This window comes from Dermacentor andersoni, chromosome 10 (assembly GCF_023375885.2).
Source record: "Dermacentor andersoni chromosome 10, qqDerAnde1_hic_scaffold, whole genome shotgun sequence".
NCBI lineage: Eukaryota > Metazoa > Arthropoda > Arachnida > Ixodida > Ixodidae > Dermacentor > Dermacentor andersoni.
This window is the reverse complement of record NC_092823.1, coordinates 100,737,130-100,760,353: the sequence shown is the minus strand read 5'-3', so window position 1 is coordinate 100,760,353 and position 23,224 is coordinate 100,737,130. Positions and strand designations below refer to the sequence as shown.

The 23,224-nt window shown below is 46.2% G+C and overlaps 1 long non-coding RNA gene across 1 annotated transcript; it reads right to left on the bottom strand.

The window, feature by feature from the left end:
• Window positions 1-7,913: 7,913 nt before the first annotated feature.
• LOC129387917 (uncharacterized) lies at window positions 7,914-21,297 on the bottom strand. The gene is made up of 3 exons (XR_008615074.1): window positions 21,192-21,297; window positions 16,968-17,033; window positions 7,914-8,045 (listed from the first exon to the last, which is right to left on the bottom strand). It is a non-coding gene; the product is annotated as an uncharacterized lncRNA (long non-coding RNA).
• Window positions 21,298-23,224: the final 1,927 nt, after the last annotated feature.

Here is a 23,224-nt window from a genome sequence, read left to right as displayed (position 1 = left end):
GCATTCTGAGAAAGAGTTCGTGTGCAGGATTTGATTCGGGTAGTGAGTTTCTCGTTGAAAAAGTTGCTGCCAGGAACGCGAACACTCATGCACATGTGCTCGTAGGCGGGAAAGCAAGCACTAAACTAGAGAGAGAGAGAGAGAAAGCTACTTTATTGAAAATACCTGCAGAATAGGTTAGGCTAGCCAAAATATCTCGCTTCTACGTTAGGCTACCATACCGCGCTAGGCTGGCGTTAAAATAAACCTTGCTGAAATGCACGCGGAAATTCCGTACGTGTGCTAAACGTGCAAAATGTCACGGCAGGCGCCTACCGTCAGGATCACTTAAAGCGGAAATGCTTACTTGAGAACTGATACATATTGAGAAGCTTTAATCTTATTTGTGGGCCGAACTCGCAGATATCGCAGTGGTGCCTCGCAAAAGAGACGAAAGCGGGCAGGAAGCGCGCCGTATCTCGTCGTGCGCGAGACATCCGACGTTGCGAGGCACCGGGAGGGGAGGAGGAGAGAGGGGGGCGGCGTTCTACTCCGGCTGTAACTGCTAATGTGGCGGCGCTGCGCGGGTGCCTTGCCGTATATTGAGAGCAATCTGCATTGGGGGGAAGAGCCTAGGTGTGTCGGTGGCTCATAGCTTTCTGTGTAGTGTGTTCGCGGCGCTCACTTTCCGTTGAAGCGATAGACAGCACGAATGTCAGTTCGCTCGCTGCTGCTGCCGCGTTTCCTCATTTCCAGCGTTTTGAGAGCGAGTTCCCGCGGTCAACGAGCGCGATGTGTTCATGCTTACCTGTGCGCGCGTAAGACCGTGCTTGTTAATTTATTTAGCATGCGAATGTTTACTACTTCATGCGGCCGATAAACCTACTATCCCTATGTCTTATAGCTGTCTGCTAATTTGCTAACGCAATCGATGCTTAGCCTTTCGGGTGAAACTGCGAGTTTTTTTTTTCCAATTTAAGGCAACTGGCTCACGCTTGTGGCCTGTTGAACTATAATTTTCTTATGCAGGAGTTAATAAGCTATAATATTTCGCTTGACGCCCACTTGCTTTTCAAAGTGTTGTAGCTTCCCTTTAATGGTGAACGGGATGCAGCATGTTTAATGCGATCAGTGCGGCTGAGTTATATATCATGTCGCTCTAATCCTGAAACGATCGCACAAACTTATTGTAGAGTTTGATAAGCACTTTCTTTCATTGTCCCGTGTTGTGCGCAACAGCATTTTCAATGTGAGCAATGTCTTTAGGCATTAAGCCTTCAAGCACATGATGTGCTGAACGAAGGATAGTTTTCTGTCAAGCATTACGCCTAAAAACGTGTGCTCCGAGTTCAGAAGTGGGCGCTGTTCATTTAGTTTGATAATGAGCTTTAATGAGCAAGGTAACCCCACACGTTTTTAGAGATTTAACTTAAACCTATCATTATTACCCCTTTTCGACACTTCGTATGTGCTGACCTGAATGTGTCACTCACATAGTGCGGGAGTGCAAGATATAAATCTTACAGACACATCGTTCATATATACAGAATGAAACATATGGAGTAGGATTGATCTGCAAAACATAATAGGTTAAAGAACGCCACTATGCGTTAGACGAAATTTCTTGAAGAATGCCGGAATTGAGCATTACCGATTCAACTTCGGTATGTCAGGTATCATGTGTAGCTCTGAAAAAAAAATTAACATGTTTATGCCCATACCCACTCCCGACAGGTCCCACAGGATTTTGCAGCACCACTAGGTGTCGTACGCCGCTTTCACGTCAAGTAATACCGACAAGTACGGTTTGTGAACAAATCCGAATGTTAGACTTGATGCGCACGAGGTGGTTGGATGACGATCGGCCTTATCTGCACTTACATTGGCATCGATGAACCATATTTTAAAATCCTAGTTAATAGGGAAAACTGCGATTTATCGTTCTCTCAAAAGACTTGCATAGGTAGCTTGTGGGCGCCATCGGTTAGTAGCTCTTAACTTAATATGTGTAATTAGCTTTCTTTAATTTGTGACAACAATGTCTTGTTTCTAGTCGGAAGGTGTTCTGCAGCCTAAATAGCATAAAAAGCATCGAGGAGTGTCATTTGCATGTCCCTGTCCAGGATCTTAATTATGTTATACATTATACTCTCTTTGCGCTGAAGTTTACATAGGTTTATGGTTGTATGGTTAGTTCTGTCTGCACTGCCTGTAAGCCGTTCCTTATTTATTTTTATTTGAGCATATATTTTCACTAATGCATGGCGATGGATACACGGTCGACGTGTTCCCGATGAGAATCTGCCTGATCTTTCATATTGTGTCCTGGGTCACTCACCGCGAACAACTGACGAGTTTCATGCCCCGTTAGCCTTCTGAGCCCTTTGCATACGTTGGTTTCGTGCGTAAAGGAATTGACGTCCGAGAGAAGCCTTTTCCTGCTTGCTCTTTTGGCCGCGCGTCGTGTCCGCCTTCTCCGTGATTATTGTGTTCAAACTTAAAGAGAACTTTTGCATTTGGAAAACAACGAAGTATGCTTCATGCGTTATTCTGTTTTCATTGCGCTTCGCTTCATTCATTATTTCAACATTGGACCCGACCTTTGTATGAACTTCCGTTTGGTTGTGGAGTAAAATTTTTTTGTGGCATCAGCATTAAAAGTGATGTATTATGCTACTACGTAATCTGTGCTAAAATGCATAGAATACTCTCGTGATATGTGCGTAGATACTTTCAACTATTTGGAAGAGAGTTTGTTGTTTTATGAAGTTCAGTGTTACGCGGCAACTGTTCCTTCTAAAAGAGTTCCTGACGAATTTCCACTGTAAGTGGGAAAAAAGTGCGGCAGAGCCAACGGCTGAATCAACAAAAATGCGCAATACGCGAAATATTGTAGTCAGTGGGCACCTTTTATATTGAATAGAAATGCATCGTTTGTTATAAGAAATTGTTCCATCCGGCGACGTCGCCCGTCGCGAAAGAAGTCTGCTACAAACAGCTATGACCATTAAAATTACCAGTGATAAAGTAACATTCTGGAGCTCGTTCATGAGGCCTTAGAATTCTGTTTTGCTGAGCTGATATGATTAGTTGGTGGATATGTAAATGCAGAAGATGGTTATCGACTTGTTAAATAGTTCTTGCAAAACTGCCATGCAACCACCTCGATGGCCACCTGTAGTGCCAAATCATGTCAACTACAACTAACCTACAAATGTTGCTACGCCTAACGTGAAATCATAGGGTCGTCTCATTCTTTGCCGGAGATGGCTCTTTGCCTGAGAAAGTTAACTGTGTGGTTTAGATCTGTTTCTTGAACAAAGGGCTCTCAAAATGCATTTTATGCAAAAGTCCTTTGGTATTACCAATGTTGTGAAAAAATCCTGTGATGTTCCATGGTACTATACGTGTACGTGTCGATAATTAGCCTTTCTATGCTAATGGTTAGCTTTCTATGCCTAGCAGCTCTGTACGCTTCACCCTGGCATTTTCTTCACAATGAACTGACATTACAGGCTTTAATCTTTCCACACTTTTCATCAGTTTAATATTGTGTTCAACAAAACTGTTGCCATCTCACTATAGGTATGTATTTCGCTTTCTTTTTGTCAGGGCGAAGCAAAAGAAAGTCATAGGTGATGCCGGGTATTGCCAACACGACACTTGGTACACAGTCACTTAACATTTCTCTCACCCCAGACCCTATTTACTCTCGGAGCTTATGGCACTATCATTACATTAGACGCACATAGTTCACCCTCTGCGGAGACAACGGGTGTCTGTTTCTGGTTGACTATGGGTACAGACTTTGCCAAGCCTCGGGTGTGCCCACCCCAACTCTATCAATCTCTACATGCTCGACATGGTATAATTAGCAGGTTAGAGGATGCCACCTTGAACGGTTTCATCGTGGTCTTCAATAGAAGGTAGGGCGTCTTTACCTAGTTTCGTGCGTGGGCGTGGTTCACAGGCAATCGGAACATGAAAAGTGCTACCAAGACTGTTTAAGTAGGAATTCAAGGACTGCAAGTAATTGTTATTTAGGCTCCCTGCAGATTCGATTGATCTATTCGAGTGACTCTATTTCTATTCGCTCATTCGTGTCATTTCTTTCCGAATAAATTACTTCTCTGCAAGGACGAGTTTCTAGTGCTGGTTACACTGACGAATTTTTCACACACCACATTAGGCTATTGCCTCTCGGACTTCCAATTGAATCTGCTTCGGATACTGACAGAAAGTACGAGTGTTATCACGGCTATAACCGCGAATGAAAAGAGTTTTTTTTTATTATGTGGTTTTACGTGCCAAACTAATTTCTGATTATGTGCACGTCGCAGTGGGGGACTACGGAAATTTAGACCACTGGGGGTTCTTTAACGCGCACCTAAATCTATGTACACGGGTGTTTTCGCATTTCGCCCCCTTCGAAATGATATTTCAGGACATGCCATATGCCACAGAGAAGGCTTCTTAAGATTGTGCTTTCCTAGCTTGGCACGTGCATATCTGAAGCGTAGCGCCAACTCCCCTCTCTCCAAAGGGTGGCTCTGGAAATGCATCAAGGAAAGGTGTTTCTATTTGCCCCAATTTGTTGGCATCTTATTCAGAATCTGCAGAGCGTACCACATTCCGGCAGCATGCCAAGGTGACGTCGCTTTTTCTGAATTTCACCGAATTGCCACTTGTTATTGTCATAATCATACCCATAATGCCATAACGAATCTTGCGGATCTTAGTATCCTGTTTCAAGAACATCTGACTCAAATATATCCTGCACTCGTTTTCTTCTCCACGGGGAGTCGGGTAGTAAGGTCATCAGATGGATTTATTGGATCATCTCGCACTGTTGCGCATGGAAAATTTGCAAACAAGGGTTACCTTTTACTTCATTTTAAAGATCGACAAAAACACACGGACAAAAGAGCACAGGGCCAGCACTGATTGCCAACACCATCTTTATTGAAGCCCCCAGAAATGTATACTATTCGCAATTGGCTGAAAGAGAGAAAGGAAGAAAAGGAAGGCGAGTCATTGTCAATCAAGTCCTGCTGCGCTTTCGTCACAAACCTAAAACCATAGAGAATTAAATACACAATATGGACACAATCGAAACTGATTAAATTCTAAGGAACTTAAGTTGCTTACCGCAAGGAGCTATACAAGGGGTGCTTCTATAGCTATCTGTCATTCTTGATGAAAGTCTTATTGCATGAAGGTCATTCCCCCACGAAACCACACGAAGTGGTATGGCACATAACCAAGACTGTTGTGATTCCGTCTGTGCATTGTGTGTCCCACTGCATCAAGAAAGCCGCGTGCCGGGCCGCTGTGTTTTTTTTTTTTTGTTTACCGCTCCTACCAAGTAGGGAAGGTTCTGCAAGTAAGTAAACGATAGCTGGCAAGCGCCTGGACTCTGTAGTAAGCGACACACCGCCAAGCCCGTAGATTGCAATACGAATGTAGTTTATGGCATTCCGACCTCTTGCGGCTCACTCTGAAATAAAATTACACCCTTTGGGTTGTAGCTTGCAACACAACAATAAACGTCATCTCTCTTGTTCGCATTTCCTTTCTTAAAGGTTGTGAGCCCGGTACTTCCCAGTAACGAACGGCATACGCGTTATAAGCATGAAATAGCATTCCCGACAGGAACGTAGCAGGCGCGGCGTATTCAAGAAAGGAAACGCAAGCAAGGCAGATGACGATCATTGTTGTGTGGCAGACATACGCCCCAAAGGGTGCACCTTTGTCTAAGGGTGTTGCACTCACATAGGGCAAAGGAGACGCTGCCTTAATGAACGTTTACGACAGCATGCGCACTGTGTTAATATTAATATTGGTAGTAATCGAGCTGTTTGTGCAAAGCGTCGCTGCTCACCCGGCCTAGAGACACACGTGTGCTGAGAAGATCCAGCAATAAGATGATTAGGGAAATCTTTGAGGCCTTTTGAATTTGTGAGTTAGGAGCTACTTCGTAAGCGGCCCTTCTAATGCTCTTTGCGAGAAGAAACTTAATTTCCCTAGAAGTTAATCAGTTTCGGTTGTGTACATACAGCGCATTTGTATAGTTTTACGTTTGCGACGCTTGCATAGCAGGAGTAGATTGACGATGACTCGCCTTTCCTTTGTTCTTTTCTCTCTTTTAGCCCGTTGGGAATAGAATATATTTGTGCGGGTTTCAATAAAGATGTTGTCGGTCAGCGTTGTTCCTGTGCTCTTCTTTGTTCATGTAATTTTTGGCGCTGTTTAAAGGGAATTACACGTACCAACTAGCTCGCACCCAAACCCTTCTCAGTTACTTTTTACACTTGCGTATTCTCTGTTAAAGGACTACCGCGCATTGGTGCCATAACAAGCTCTTTTCTTGTCAATATCAGCAGGTTAACGTAGACTGTCTACAAAAGTGTCTCACGGAATCATGTGGACGCTTCTGTGAGCGGTGCGCCTTATGAAGCCAGATGAGTTTCCGTGATTTTGAGGACTCGTTCACGGCTTATCTTTTACTGGCTTGTCACTGAACATAATTTGCGCAACCAGGTACTTTTTGACGGTCATTTATACTCTGTGTATAAGAAGCTGTTCACAGAACTTGAACCGGAGTTGATTAGTCATCGATGGAGAAAGGCCGTGTTCTCGTACTTGTAACGCGATCTTGTAATAGTGGTGCAAAGGCTCTCACGAATGATCGTGGGAAAAGCAGGCATGCCGGTTTATTTATTTTCTCAAGGATGCCTCCGACTGTGATGCCATGAATGTGTTTTCGCAGGCATCGAGGTTTGCTCGGTTGCCTATTGTGTACGTATTGCGAGAAAAGGAAGAACAAAGTTTCGCACAACACGGCACTTATTTCTACCACAAATCAACAGTGGTTCACACAGAATGTGTAGTTGTACAAAAATTATGCCCTGAATTTTAATGCGACAGCGGCGACGAAGATACTGCTGTGGTAATACAGCACTCCCCCCAATTAGCGTTTTTTAAGCGCAACGCTGCTGTGGAACGGCTTTCTGTGTAGTGCGGTGTTTTAATCAAAAGGAGGGACGGCTGTATAACGCACCCACTTCCTCGTGCGATAAAAATTTTGGAAATTTGGCCATTTGATTTGCTTGAGGAAAGAAAGCGCTGCTAAGATGTTATGTTGTTTGTTTATGTCGTACACTTTTTATTTTGTCCGTGTCTTAATTTTAAAGATAATTCTTTCAAAGCATATTTTTTTACTTTCCTCAGATGCATCTGCAAATGGTGTATTCAGCACTGTACAAATTTTTCGCCGAGTATTTAGTATTAGAGCATACATATATTTGTTATTCGTCCTACCCGAGATGTCTTCGCTTGGAGAGAACGGCTAAGTCCTCCGCTGTAAGATATGAGGACTAATGAAGAATACGAACGTAAATGAACAAGTAGGCATTTCCTTTAGAAGGTGTGTTCGAAGAAATATATTGTCAATGTACTGTATGAAACGCTTGAAAGGCAATTGGATATTCTTTAAACACGCCAAAAGCCATCGATAAGGCGAGTTATCTAGCTTAAGTATAGTACAAAATGAGAAATGTTCTCACTTTATCGTAAACCTTTCGGTGCAGCTTAAGCTCAGTTGTTGAAAAATTACTTCTGTTCCTATAATATTGACGTCAATACTTTGACGTCAACACATTGACGTCAATGCTTTGACGTAAAATCCTAGTGTCTCTTCACCCTTGAAAGCTGTAGAATTTGTACTGAGAAAGGCATGACTGTACATATGTCAAACAAAGACAAGTGCTAGGCGATACAGCTGCTCGCACCAGATATTTCTGTTTGGGAAGATGTCAAAAGACTCCTTTGAATAGGGAACTAAGTGCGAGAATTTCAGCGCCAAGTTTCTGATGATGGAAGTACTTCCTCCCGAGCACTAGGAAATAGGAAACAAAGTTTCTATATGATTTTGATAAGGATCAATTTTCTCAGTCTTTATTAGTAATGTTTTTTGCTCGTAACAGGTGGTTCTTAAGCTGGTTATAGCTGAAACGGGATATTACTCTTCTTCTGAATCTTTGATTATTTCGTTAACATGACAGCGTCTGCAATGTAAACAAGAAAATGATATGAACACTGCAGCAGCCGGTATAAAAAAGCAAAACATCAATTTTTCTGAAACTCATCACTTGTAGAAATAGCTGTTTCAAATCACATCACATCGTTGTCGATGAAGTCAGGGATGCTATTCACTTTAGCGTTGTTGCATACATTTGCTGAAAACGCATTATAACTTATACACTTTCTGAAATCGCATTTGTGTATTCTGATTTAGCATTTGCAGTACAAACACTGATTTATGATTAGTGAAGGGAAGAGACGAAAATCAGCATCCGAAAATGCACCTTCAATTGTTGTATAGCGATATTTTAGCGCAGAATAGGCAGCATCAAAATTTTTATTTTGAGGTTTTTTTAACAATTTTCGATTATCGACCTCGAAACCGATAAGTTCAGTGTGGCAAAAATTGTCAACTGCTCGTATAGCTAGCCGGCAGGAAGATCATGACCTCCAACGAGACCATCTCTACAAGCAGTGCTCGCAGGGCCTTCTCGTGCCGCTCATCTGTCTCTTACAAATGGCGCTCCATTGAAGGCGCGACAAAATGGCAGTTCCAGTAGCATTTCTACAATAACTCTTCGGATCTGACAACTATTACACAGAACGGGCTTATGTACTAATAACCGTTTATTAAGAACATCATAAGTGCTGCCTCGTTTTTTATACGCCACTGCAAACAGGTGCGCTACATTTGTTGAGCAATACGCAACCAACGTGACGAATCCTAAAACTTTTAGCTGTTGCTGAAAAGTCGCATCACTTGAACCACAATGCCAGAATTGTTGCTAGAACGCTGTGTCTACCAGTGAATCCTCAATGCAGGTCCAGCCCAAACATGGCGAACAAAATGAAGAACATGGCGGTATCGAAAGTGGGGCTGCTGCAGCATGAAACTATAACTTAACAGTCGGCTTTATATGTATGGCACTGAGAAATGATAAACGTGTTGACTGACGCATATTCCATGTGGTAGAAAGATTTTCAAACTCTGATGTGGTACTTCCCACTCTTCATACGTGAGCCGATCCTAAAGATCGTGCGATGCTGGACCAACACGCGGTGGAGGTGAAACAGGCTTTAAGCACTCCACATACGAGGGCCGATACCGAAGCTTGTGCAACGCCAGGTTGACCCGCGGCGAAAGTACAGTTCCGCATTACGGGGCCCACATACACAGCTTCGCTGCTCATCCTTCGCAGAGTGGAAGGGCACTGAATTTTTCTGCTGATACTTCAGATTCTTAATTGCAACGTAGTGGGAATCCTGTCACACCTTGTGCCAAGATGCATACGTCTCACGAAGACATTCTGACGTAAACCATCTATCACTGTGATTCATTACACTTGCAAGTCTGAGGATGAAAACAGGAATATACTGAGATCTACCTCCCGAGACACCAGGTCAGCTGTAATGCTCTGTGATATTGAAGAAAAATGTTCATAAATTTCTTCGTCCACAATTAAAAACGCTACGTCAAGACCGGCTGAATCTCATTCACCAGGAATGCTCCACATCATTAGCTTCTTGCACGTCACGAAAAAGCGTTAAACATGGATGTTTTTTGGCAAACAAGCCAGTACGTAGGAATCCAGCCATGACAAGAGGGCCGATGGTATAGCTTTAGAGATATTCTACTTACCGCTTAACTAGCGCCATTTTAATGATTTTGCCGATAAACGGCAGAAATTATACTTCGATAAATCGACACGCGCTTGGGCCACTTGCTCCCACAAGACGAAGATGGGCTGGATCACGAGGTCGCGCCTTGGTCTTTTGTCGTGGCTGCTCTGCGCTTTCGATGACTCGGACTTTAACGGACTCTTTCAGAAGTCGCCTGTCAATTAAACGTGGCATTTTTCTGGTGGAGGTGCGGCGTACTCTCGACCCATGCAACAGACCCCCGTCCAACGAAAAGGGCTTTCGCAAAAACTTAGTCGGTATTTCGGCCCTTACAAAGTGCTTCGGCGAGTGAGGGAACTCAATATGAAGTTCTTCCGGACGGCACCCAGCAGGAGCGCCGCCGACAACCGTGGCCTGAGATTGTGCACGTCGTGCGGTTAAAACCATATCGCACACAATAATAGTCATGGTGTTCGTACCATAGCTTTTGTCGTAGACAAGTCTTCTCGCCCGTCAATGATTTGTTTAGCTTGGAGTCGATGCTCTTGTGGGATGAGGGGTAATGCCACGCGCTTGCGCCGCGCGCTTGGGCCACTTGCTCTCAGAAGAAGACGAGGACGGGCTGGCTCACGAGCTCGCGCCTTTGTTTTTTGTCGGTGCTGCGCTGCGCCTTACACGACTCTGAACTTTACGGCCTCTTTCAGAAATCGCCTCTCCATTAAACGTGGCAATACTACATAAAGTACACTGAACGGCAAAAGAGTCAACAGGAATGGATACATTACCGTGGAACATGAGCGTACTCTCATGTTTCACGGCAATTTCTACAGGGGCGAATGTCTTTTGAGAACGTGAAGATATTATAAAGAAGGTTTATTGGGGTTCGTAGCGACCGCCGGTTCTACGATGCACCGAGCACAGTCCCCGAGCTCGAGCCTCTGCTGCGCGCTTGATGCTGCCGATGCTGCTGACTGCGCGCACGTTCGTCATCTTCCTGACAATGGCCCCGCGGAAATAAAGGAGCCATCTTGGCGACTTAGTTTTCTGGAAGGACGGTAGAATTGTGATACGGCTAGAGACGCTGAACGTGAATGACTTCGCGGTTACGACGTCGCATGTCGGACGGCGACGCCAGCGGCTCAACCAGGTAATTAACGGGTGATATTCTCTCGAGAACGCGGTATGGACCGTCGTACTTCGGATGGAGTTTTGAAGCGAGCCCAGGCATGCGGTGTGGCACTAACAACAAGACGATAGTGCCCGGGAGGAAAGTGGGAGTCGAGTTCTGGGCATCGTGAACGGCTTTTTTGCGGTTCTGGTCGTCCGAGGTGAATCGGCGGGCAAGCTGGCGACATTCCTCTGCTTGTCTGGCGGCTTCCGAGATCGGCAGGCATTCAGATGGGTCCGGCCGGTAGGGCAGAATGGTGTCGATGGTGTGCGAAGGATGACGGCCGTAAAGAAGGTAAAAGGGTGAGAATCCGGTAGTGGCCTGAGTTGCGGTGTTGTAGGCGTAGGTGACAAACGGAAGAACTAGGACCTAATTAGAGTGATCAGGAGAGACATACATAGCGAGCATGTCACCAAGAGTTCGATTAAAGCGTTCCGTGGTACTGTTTGTCTGTGGGTGATAAGCAGTGCATTTACGATGAATAGCGCATTCAACAAGCAGTTTTTCGATGACGTCAGATAAGAAGGCGCGCCCTCTATCGCTTAAAAGTTCACGTGGACCTCCATGACGAAGGAGAAAACGGCGAAGTAGGAAATTGGCGACCTCCTGCGCTGTAGCATTTGGCAGCGCCGCAGTCTCCGAATAACGGGTTAAGTGGTCTACCGCAATGATTATCCACCTGTTGCCGGCATGAGTCAACGGAAGTGGCCCGTAGAGATCTATGCCCACGCGATCAAAGGGTCGGGATGGGCATTGTAAAGTTCACCGGCGGAGTTGTGCGGTGGTGCTTTCCGGCGTTGGCACTCATGACAAGAGTGGACGAACTTTCGAACGAAATTATACATTCCCCGCCAGTAGTAGCGGTGTGGAAGTCTTTCGTAGGTCTTGAAGACTCCCGCATGGCCACACTGAGGGTCGACGTGGAACGAGGAGCAGAACTCTGATCGCAAGATTCTCGGAATGACGAGTAACCAGGTGCGTCCCTCTAGAGCATAGTTGCGTCGATATAGTAGCTGGTCGCGAATCGCAATATGAGGCACTTGGCGTCGAAGCGTATGTGACGCTGGAACTTTCGACGTATCCGAGAGAAGGTCGATCAGAGATGCAGTGCAGGGATCTTTACGCTGTGCAGCAGCGATAGTGTCAACGTCCAGAGAGAATAATGTGCACTCGCAGGGGGAGTCGTGACTGGCCTTCGGGGGAAGCGGTGATCGGGATAGCGCGTCAGCGTCGGAGTGCTTTCGCCCGGAACGGTACACCACGCGGATGTCGTATTCTTGGATTCGCAATGCCCAGAGGGCAAGGCGGCCCGATGGATCTTTGAGCGTCGACAGCGAACATAGTGCGTGGTGGCCGGTCACTACGTCAAAAGATCGGCCGTATAAATATGGGCGAAACTTGCCAAGCGCCCACACAATGGCCAAACACTCCTTTTCTGTAACGCTGTAATTGGCCCCCGCCTTGGTTAACGTGCGACTCGCGTATGCGACGACGTATTCTGGGTGGCCAGGTTGACGCTGTGCCAACACAGCGCCAAGGCCTACACCGCTTGCATCGGTATGGATTTCGGTTGGCGCTTGTGGGTGAAAATGGCGAAGAATGGGTGGCGTCGTGAGAAGACATTGCAAGGCTGTGAAGGCGTCGTCACACTCTGGAGACCATGATGAGAGATCTCTAGCGCCACCAAGGAGCTGCGTGAGAGGCGATATAATTGACGCAAAGTTTCGAACGAATCGCCGGAAGCAAGAGCAGAGGCCGATAGAACTGCATAGCTCTTTCATAGTAGTAGGTTTTGGGAACGCAGTAACAGCACGTAGCTTCTCGGGATCCGGGTGAATGCCCTCCTTTGACACGACATGGCCTAAAATTGTTAGCTGGCGAACAGCAAATCGACACTTCTTCAAGTTAAGTTGCAACCCGGCGTTGGTAAAGCAAGTGAGTACGTGCTGGAGGCGGAGCAGGTGTGTTGGGAAATCAGGGGCGAACACCACAATGTCGTCAAGATAGCAGAGACATATGTTCCATTTGAGGCCACGCAGAACATTATCCATCATTCTTTCGAATGTAGCAGGTGCATTGCAAAGTCTGAAAGGCATGACGCTGAATTCATACAAGCCGTCTGGTGTAACAAAGGCAGTTTTCAGGCGATCGGCCTCTGCCATCGGAACCTGCCAGCAGCCTGACCGCAAATCCAGCGAAGAAAAGAACTCGGCTCCCTGCAAACAGTCCAGAGCATCATCGATGCGTGGTAATGGGTAGACGTCCTTCAGCGTGATCTTGTTCAACCGTCGAAAGTCAACACAGAAGCGGAAGGAACCGTCTTTCTTTGTGACGAGGACCACGGGAGAGGCCCATGGGCTTTGGGAAGGTTGAATGACGCCTCGACAGAGCATGTCATCGACCTGGTCTGCAATGACGCGACATTCCGTAGCGGACACGCGATATAGTCTTTGTCGCAGGGGTGAGTGAGTGCCAGTGTCGATGTAATGCTTGACTGTCGATGCACGGCCAAGAGAGGTTTGCGCAACGTCGAAAGAAAGGCGGAAGTGCTGAAGGATTGCGACAAGTTGAGATCGCTGCGAAGGCGTCAGATCTTCGGCGATGAATGGGCTGAACACACCAGTCGATGTTGAGTCTGGTAAGGAGAGGGCACTCAGTTCATGGGCGACAGTAGAAGACACTTCGTCGAGGACGGAGACAATTCGTGTTGAATCGACCGACTCGACGTAACCAAGGCATTCGCGGCGGAGCAGTGATAGCGAAGATGAAACATGATTGTAAATGGGCATCGTGCTCACACCGGTGGCAAAGTCAAGAGCTGCAAAGGGCAAAGGAAGCGCTTTTCGTGTAACAAAGTGATGAGAGGGCATGAAGAAGACCGTCCCATCGGATATGGTACTACAGAAGACTGGTACGAATGCTGAAGAGCACGGAGGGATACAGGTGTCTTCTTTCACGACAATTTTAGCGGCGGGATGAGCATCGACCGAGGCCTGGTCACCAAGGTGGAAAAGTTCAATCTCAGCCTGAGCGCAATTGCTGGTGGCATTGTGGCGTGAGAGAAAATCCCATCGTAGAATAACGGCGTGGGAGCACGATGAAAGTACTATAAATTCAATCGTGTACAAAACGTCCTGTATGATCACACGGGCAGTGCAAGCAGCGGTAGGGCGAATGGGTTGAGCACTCGCCGTTCAGAGCGACAATCCAGACAGAAACGTCGTCACTTTACGAAGCGAATGGCAAAACCTGGCATCCATAACTGAAATAGCGGCACCGGTATCAACTAAGGCTACTGTAGCGGCATCTTCGATAAACACATCAATGACATTGGCAGGTAAAGGAGGAGGACTTCGGCATGTCGACACTTGCGCAGTTCTTGCGATACTTGCGAGCGATCGACGGCGTGGGGAGGGTGAAATGAGGCGTTCGAAGCGAGGACGGCGATCAGTCTGGGAGCGAGCTGGTGATGGGTCGAAGGGTTCGCAAGGCGCATTTGCATCAGGCGGCACATAGGGCGCTCGGCGATCGTCATCGAACGCCTGCGATCGGCGGCGGCAGAACCTTGCGACATGACCGGGATACCTACATGCGAAGCATATAGGGCGATTGTCTGGAGTACGCCACGGGTTAGTGACGGCAATGGTGGTCCAGGGGACGGGAGGGGGAGGGCGGTGCACAGGCTGCTGGAAGCGATGCACGGGCACACTGCGAGGGCCATTGCAGCAACCGTAGCATAAGTGACTGGCGTAGTCACGACATCCTGCTGCTGAACAGCCGGCAGCGCTTCCGCGACCTCTTCATGGATCACGTTACGGATATGAGACGGCAAAGTGCTGGCAGACTCCTGAGTGACGGACACCAGAGATAGCTGTCGTGCGACTTCTTCGTGGACGAAATCCTTGATTTGCGTTATCAGGGAGGCTTGTTCTGGGCCGATGGTAAGGCTGCAGAGTGATGCCGCATTTGGTGTGGGATCTCGCCTTGTCAGAGCTCGCTGCTTACGCAATTCATCATAGCTCTCGCACAAGCTGATGACGTCGCCAACAGTGCGCGGGTCCTCGGCCAGAAGCATTTGGAACGCGTCATCGTCGATTCCCTTCATGACATGCTTGATCGTTTCCGCTTCCGTCATGGCAGCGTTCACGCGCCTGCTCATATCGAGAACGTCTTCTATATAGCTGGTGAATGTCTCACCCGTGTCCTGTGCGCGTGTACGCAAACGCTGCTCGGCTCGGCGTTTCCTGACGGCGGGTTGGTCAAATACTTCTGTAATCGATGTCTTGAGCACCGACCCCGTTCGGATATCCCTTTCATGATTTCTGAACCAGAGACTGGCCACGCCTGCGAGGTTGAATAATACGTAAGCCAGCGTGTCCGAGTCATTCCATTTGTTGTGAACGCTCACCCGTTCGTAGGACGACAGCCATTCTTCAACGTCATTGTCGTAGGTTCCGCTGAAGATGGAAGGCTCCCGCTGGCGAACGGTGCCAGCGAAAGGGACGGGTAGCGATGGAAGAGTCTGCTGGTCGGCGTCCGGCATGGCAGAGGGTAGCGTCCGAGAACGGAGTTCCAGGATGGTAGAGTGGAACGTTACCCCGCACGGCTCCACCACTTATAAAGGAGGTTTATTGGGGTTCGTAGCGACCGCTGGTTCTACGATGCACGGAGCACAGTTCCCGAGCTCGAGCATCTGCTGCACGCTTGATACTGCCGATGCTGCTGACTGCGCGCACGTTCGTCATCTTCCTTACAATATTTACATAGGCGTGTTTACTCCTCGGCCTGTAGCTTGTCCATATGAAATTATTTTCCTTGTTTATTTTTTTATTTTGTTGCAGGCGCTTGACTATTTGGAGGTTTAGAATCAATTTTCTCTCTCTCTAGTCCGTCATAGCTCGTCGGCAAATTTCCCGAAGGACGCTACCGAGGGGCATCAACATAAATGTTGTTCTCGCATATCTTAAAATATCTTACTGAGCTTTCAGGGGTCGAAGAATGCCGTTTCGACATACGTAACTGTAGTATAGTGTCGCCCCCTGCCAGATCTCTGTGTTATCATACATTTATGTTTCGTAGTAGTTTAGCTAGATGGCGCAGCCCCCTTCTGTCATGTGAAGAGCTGGGACCAATCAGGAGGTGTCTTCTGGCGTGCGAAGTCCTTTTTAGTAATAAACAGCCGCGAGCCGGCCCAGTCCTAGTCCGGTTTTCATCAGGAGCAGTTGGCTCCGCGTCTCCCTTTCTGCATCGGCGCTCGCCGCGCGTTCGCTGGGCGCGAGCCCCCGCTTGCCTGCCGCTGCCGACACAACAGTACCGAACCAGTAATACAATTAATCTCGACGGATACGCTCAACTTCCATGAAATTCGGTGTACAAACAGACCAGAAACCGCGGTCATTTTGAACGCTTGCAAGTTGTGGGTCTTAGGTATCCATAATATAAATTAGGCTCCAAGCAGCCGGAATTGTCATATCCCTCGGCAGCGTGATTATCTACTCTCTTTGGATAGCTCGGCGCTGCCGAAACACATACATCTTCGTTGTGTAAGACGTTGCTCGTAGATTCGGTATTCCAGCTCGGCTTGCTAGGGGAGCATCCGAGAATGAAGCAGGGGCACTGCGGGCAACATCATTCGCAGGTGCTTTCGGTGCTTTCCTGTTTTCTTTTTTTTGTGTTTCTTACCAGACGGGGCGGGGGTGATGACGGCTGAGGCCGCGAAATCATAAAAATTAAGTTCCCTCTCCCTCTGGAGAGGGAGCTTAGTTGTCGTTTGGTCAGATAAGTTCTTTTCATCAATGCATACAATTTCTTCCGCTTCAGAAAGAAAGAGAGAGTAAAGAAAGGTATTAGGTTAACCATAAAAATGTCGAAATTGTTACCCTCTGCCGAGGAAAACAAAGTTAATATCTGTCGCGCCAAAAACGTGTTTTCGCAAATATGAGCGTCACTCTCACTTTGTAGACCTGCATTGCAGTTAAAATAAACTCTAGCTCAATGGATATGTTTAGAGTTGCAAACACGACCCCTGGGGCTCAAGATCTAAATTTGGGCATCAAAAGTACGTAGAAACTAGCAGTGCATGCTACGACTGCGTCAGCAGAAAATAAATTGTTCATACGAGAAAGTCTCGTTCATTGTTTCCATGTCTTTCATAGTGAACTGTATGAAGTATCTTGTACCAAACCTGAAAAAGAACGGAAGTGACATCAGATTTGGTGAGGAACAAGAGTGGTACAATAGCACAATAGATGCGAGTTCTCAAAATTTTATTATTCTGCAGGTTGCATTCGCATGTTGCGAACATATAAACTTGAATAGGTAGATGTTTTTGCTTAAGTGAAAACTTTTTTATGACCGCCTGCGACTTGTAGCCATGTTGTACTGCTTCAGTTGGCTTGTTCAAAAATATATAAAAGGTTTCTACGAGAAATTTAAATGTTTTTGAAAATCTTTTTTAAAACTTGGCCAACTAAGATTCAAATTTATTCTTTATTACACGCGCTGCAATTCACGAGTGGTAGCAGGTGAACTCACAGGATGTATCATTCATAAAAAATTTGAGGATGACAACAATGTTTGTATATGCACCTGGCAATTATTTGATAAATGCATTGGTTCTTCAGGTATTTGCGAGATCCTATGTAAAAACATCAAAACGGACTTGTGGACCTTGGTTATTCACAATTCTGTTTCGAGTGAATCTGTTTCGTTAGAGTAATTGACAAGAAATTGTCAATGGCCCGTATACCTTAAATACCCATTGTTACCCTCATTTGACCAGCCCCTTTGATATCTTGCCCGCATAGGTTGCTTTCGAGTACTTTCGAAGAAATGATTCTAACATTAAGGTATCAATTCATCCGCACTCATCTTACTGCGCGAGAATGTAAACCTGCCATAATTTTCGGTTACTTTCCTCTCGGTGGCGTTCGCAGTTCGCTAAAGGAAGCGAGCTAAAATGTGCGCTGCCGCAATACGTACATACAACGTTTTGCACAGCTGACATGCGTGACACTCTGCAAAGGCCGTAATTAGACCATACATATTGAACTTCACCTACACGTTACTTCGAATACGGTTCATTATATTGAACGAACGTAAAATAGGTGGCTTCATTATTCAACTCAAAACACCAGAAAAAGCGACTACGAACCTACGAACCTACAGCTACGAACATAAAAACAAGCAAATAAGAAAGGCTAGTTATAATTTGGAACCCTGTTAACTAGGCCAGCGACGTTAATTTTTTTGTTACTCATTGAACTTGACATCAGCCCCACTGCCGTTAAATATAAACGTGGAGTTACGCAGAGTTTCCTCAGGAGATTGGGAAACATATCCTGAAATGGGCCAACTACCGCTATCAAGCACTTCATGAGTGTAATTTTTTACGAATGCTGTTTTAGATGCACACGCAAATAAACTTTGTACAAAAGATTGGTCATAATTTTGCACAATTTCTGACAAATTGTGTCATTCTGACTAGTGTCATTCTGACTAGTGTGAATTTCTCACTAGTGTCATTCGTATTTATCCGTGGGAAGAGGGATAAATTTTGGCTCAGTCGTGAATACATACTAACAACTAAGGAGCACATGAACACGTAATTATTTCAATGGCCGCAAGACGCTGACTGTTTGAAGTTGGTTTCATATTATTCATAGCGCTTCCCTTATATTCACCAAATAAAAGCAGGCGCCGTCTATAATTCAAGGGAGACACCGGTGAAACCAATAAGGAGTCTTGTCTAATGGATAAAAATAAGAAAACACGAGTAATAAGCAACAATGAGGGACGCTTCAATTCAAGCCAGGAACGCCAAACTTCCATCATACATAATACTTAGGATACAACTTATCTCTCGCACGCAAGCTTACGAACACTGTGAAACAGCAGTAAATTCACGAACGCACGTCTACACAGATTGGATGCACGTCTGGAACTGCGACTTCCACTAGGGTCACCACGAGTGGAAGGAACACTTCTGTGCCGCCTGGCATTCTCGAACGCCAATTCCTTCTGTATTAGAATAGCTGACAGGCCTACTTGCGACACCTGCGGCTGCGAGGATGCGATCGAGCTCTTCCTCTTTGACTGTCCCCGAAACAATGTGTCAAGAAAAGTGCTCGCGACCGCGCTGTAAAAACTAGACAGTCACCCCTTCATCGCAGGAAATGTTCTAAGACACTGGTCCTGACGGGCTTCGGCACTCAAGGCCTTAACGGTTCTGCTCAAGTTTTTAAGGGTTTGTGAATTATGCGGCCGTCTTTATATGTTGTAGCGCGTAGTAGCGCACCTTTGTGTGATTTTTTCTCATTTTTTTTCTTTTCTTTCTCCTGTTATTCTCTTTACCCAGTACAGTGCAGCCAGCCGGTACATACACCGCCTAACCTTCCTGTCTTTCCTCCCTTTTTGTATCTCTCTCACACTCTTTTGTTAGCAAAAATAGGGTACTTTACGCAGTTTCTGCAGCTATGTTTCGGTGCATCTGTCTATGGTTGTATCGATGTTTGCTTCTAACCTTTTCCCGCCTACCCGAGTCACTGGTTCTTCCGCAGTCAAAAGGGTAGCGTATTGGACTACAGCGCGGGGACGAAGGGTTCAAAACCAACCAACAGACCAATTTGGGTGACTGAGTATGTGGCACTGGGTACATATGTGCCACTCTTTAACAAACCTATTTCACGTCGACAGGCGCCACTGTAGATGCGACGCTGGGTAAGGGGCACTGTTCGCCGAAACATTTTGACGCCGACTTGGAGTCCTGGATATGCGCCACTTTGTCTGCGCTGGTCTGTAATGAGCCTGTGGGATTGCCAACTTTGGTTGCTCCGTATGCGCCACTTGGGGTGTGCCGCACTTCAATGGACGTATTTGATGCCCGTTTGGACAACTAGGTATGTGTCTCTGTGGATGTACCGGTCTATAATGACGAAAAAGATCCCCAAAACTTATCCGACGCTGAATAGGATCGAAGCCAAGTCACAAGCGTTTGTGAAGGAGACCCGACGCATTAGCCGGCTGCGCCACAAATGCATTGGATCTGCGTCACTTCTGAAACGAACGCCTCACATGCCAACGTTTGTAGATGTAGATGTCGCGAAGAGTCTAGCGAGCTGCGCCATGCATACACTAGGTATGGGACGCTCTTCAATGAACCTCTCGCCAACCTGGGTCACTGCGCATGCGCCACTGAGTTTGCAGCAAGCGTGGGACGAATTCTCAATGTTCGCAAGCACCGGCACGTCACGCTTCTCGTCTCCGAGGCCATGCGCGGACTTTCTGACTGTGATATTAGATAGCGCAGTGTGTTCAGAAAGAAGTGCGAGAGAGGAGCCCGGCTGTTGCATGCCGTGATACTCAGCGTTCGCGCGCAGCGGCGCATCATGCATTTTGCAGGCTACGCGCAGGCTTCCTGGTGGCGGCGCTAGGTGGCGCTGAATGTTTACAGGAAAGCGCGAAAGAGGAGTCTCCCTGTAGTACAGCTTAATGCATAATTCGTTTCGACGGCGGCAATACGTTCTGTCGCTGAATTGGTTGAATGCTTACGCATTACCGTCTCCAGCAATTGTGAGATGGGTTCTGACGCAAGGTCTGTGTAATAATAAATAAACAGTATACTCCACACATTTCACATATAAGAATAAGCAAACACTCCTCGTATACCACATGAAAGTCAAGAGAAACAGATATACAATAAATACTCACAAAGTGCCATTCATAATACCTACACGCTTCAAACCTTGCCTACAAGTCCGTCACAGTAAGGCCTCATTTTTCCCAAAATATGAAATTGTTGGCCCCCTTGATCCTTTCAGGGTTGTCATTAACCTTTGTAAACGTTTGATACAATGCCTGTAAAAGTTCTGTTAACTCATAAAATCCCAGCTTTTATTCGGGCAGAATTTCAGTGTTGCTCAGCAGTTTGACTGTGTGCCTCGATTCATCTGGCGGTCGAATATTCTCAAGCGAAAAGGCAGTACTACAGCAATTTTTACCACATTTACTTATACAGAATATCATCGTGATAATACAGCCTAATTGTCTAAAAAAAAAACGCCTGATAGTGTCGGCCTATGTGACATCGCTACTTGCCCTGTTATTCCAAAGGAAAATGAAAGTTGCCGAGATGGTGATTTGTCTTCTGCCTTTTAACAAGAATCTCATCAACTTATGCGAAATTTCATTGACAGCAACCTGAAAATGATCGGTTTCTGATAGCACACATACCCTTCATTGCCTAGGTGAATGCGCACTAGTGTCTTCTGAGAACTTCCTGCTCGGCTGATTGTGCCAAAATAATTTTTATTTCTGCACAGAAAGAAGAAAGACTTATGCTCACGTTTCTGCCGTCGCTTTCACAGTCTGCCAATAACTCCCACTGGTTGGCGGCTGAGTTATTATTGCGGCGCTGCTGGCGTTACTGCAAAATGTCCCAAACGTGGAGAACGCTGCAGGGAAACAGGCATATTGTTTGTTTCATATTAACTCACATGGAGGTTCATTTCTTTTATAGGCTTAGAGACAAAATGTCTTGACAAAATTTGTCACAGAACCTAATTTACACAGCAGTGGGGTTAAAGGATACCGGATCTCTTAGAAAATTTGGTCGAGATTTTATATTCACGCATGATAATTAGGCAGGTTTTGGGTGATTCAATTACCTAGGAAAACATTAATTTTATTGTGACTCGAGATAGTAACAGGGACAATTCAGGAATGTAGACTTCTAGACAGAAATATTCACAGTTGATAGTCAAGATTTGACCAGGAATAGCAAGGAATAGCGCATTCAAAACACGTACTGTAGAAGACTAACAGCGTCAATAGTTTGCTCGCTTTCTAATGGCGCAATTTATTTAAATAAGACAGTGAGCGCTAATGTCATGCAGAAATCGTCTCGTCTCAGGAGTTTATCCAAGTGCGTGTTAAGATGCCGGGGCAGCTAATTTCTGCAACGCAATGAATTTCTGACGCTTTTCTGCATCCATAAATTTCTGACGCCATTAACATAACTCTCATACCTTTATCAAATTGCCATTGTGAGGCACGTTTGTAGTGAGGGACTTCAGATTAATTTTGACCCCTAATGTTCTTTAACGTACACCCAATGCATGATACATGGGTCTCTTTTGCATTTCACCCACTTCGAGAGGTGACCGCCGACATTTGGCGCCCTCGGTCTTAGTGTGAGCAATGCCATAGCTGCTACGCCACCAGGACGGGTTCACTACGCTTCAGCTCACACACAAAACGAGGGCGAATGTGTACATTTAACTGCGAAAGCGGCTGACATGGGTATCAAAACTGCGCAAGACATACTGCTCGCTTGTTTTCTGCTAGCGCTGTGCTCAAAAAGATGGACGTCATCTCTCTTTCGACCAATTCTGAATGAATACTGTCACACGGAAACCGAGTCTTAGAGACAGACATTTCACTTCAGACATTTTCAATGAAAAATGCCAAAAAAAAGCTTTCAGAAACGTTGACAATGCTATTACGATTGTTGCCAGCGTCTGATACAATAGGTACGTTAAGAACGGCACGGTAATCATACACAAATCGGCAAATTCTGTGGATAATTTGGTTATCAATGCCAAACTTCCGAAGGAACAGGGCTTGAAATAAGTGGTCGGGCCTAACGTAGGTTACAGGGTATCTGCCACTATTCATGAGCCGCATTTTTGTTGAACGTCTTTGACGCCAATTTGGGTAACTAAGTGTGTGCCCCTGGTTATGTGCCCCTCTTCAACAGCACAAAAGATTAAGTTGCCCAGCGCTGGGCGGTATCGAATTTGCATCACATATATTCAGGAAATCTTGTCTCGTTATATATTCACGCTACCGCACGTGATATGCGCGCGCGTGGTAGCTGGGGCACTAGATGGAGCAGCCTTTAAAGTTCGAAGTGCGAGAAGGGAGCCTGGCCCCATACAGGCTTCATATAGGCATGTTCGAAGATGGACAGTGCAGTGTAATATACATTGCTGTAATGGTAATAGCATTAACGGGGACATTTGTCATGAGAATTGGTCAGCTAGATTTTTTTCGTACGCTCTAATGAAATTTGCGAAAGGTATTAGTGAAATCGGGGAGCTCAGTATTATAGCAACGACGATACCAAGCAGACATATACCACAGTGGTGTAAAGCATAAAGAAATAAGTGATTGTCTTATTGCAACGTTGAATTCACCCGCCGCGGTGGCTTAGCGTCTACGGTGCTGCACTGCTAAGCACGAGACCCACCGCGCTTGCTTAGCGGCTATAGTGTTGCGCTACCAAGCACGAGGTTGCGGTATGAAAGTCCGGCCACGGCAGGCGCATTTCGATGAAATACAAAAAGCACCCTTGGGCTGTGCATTGGAGCCACGTCA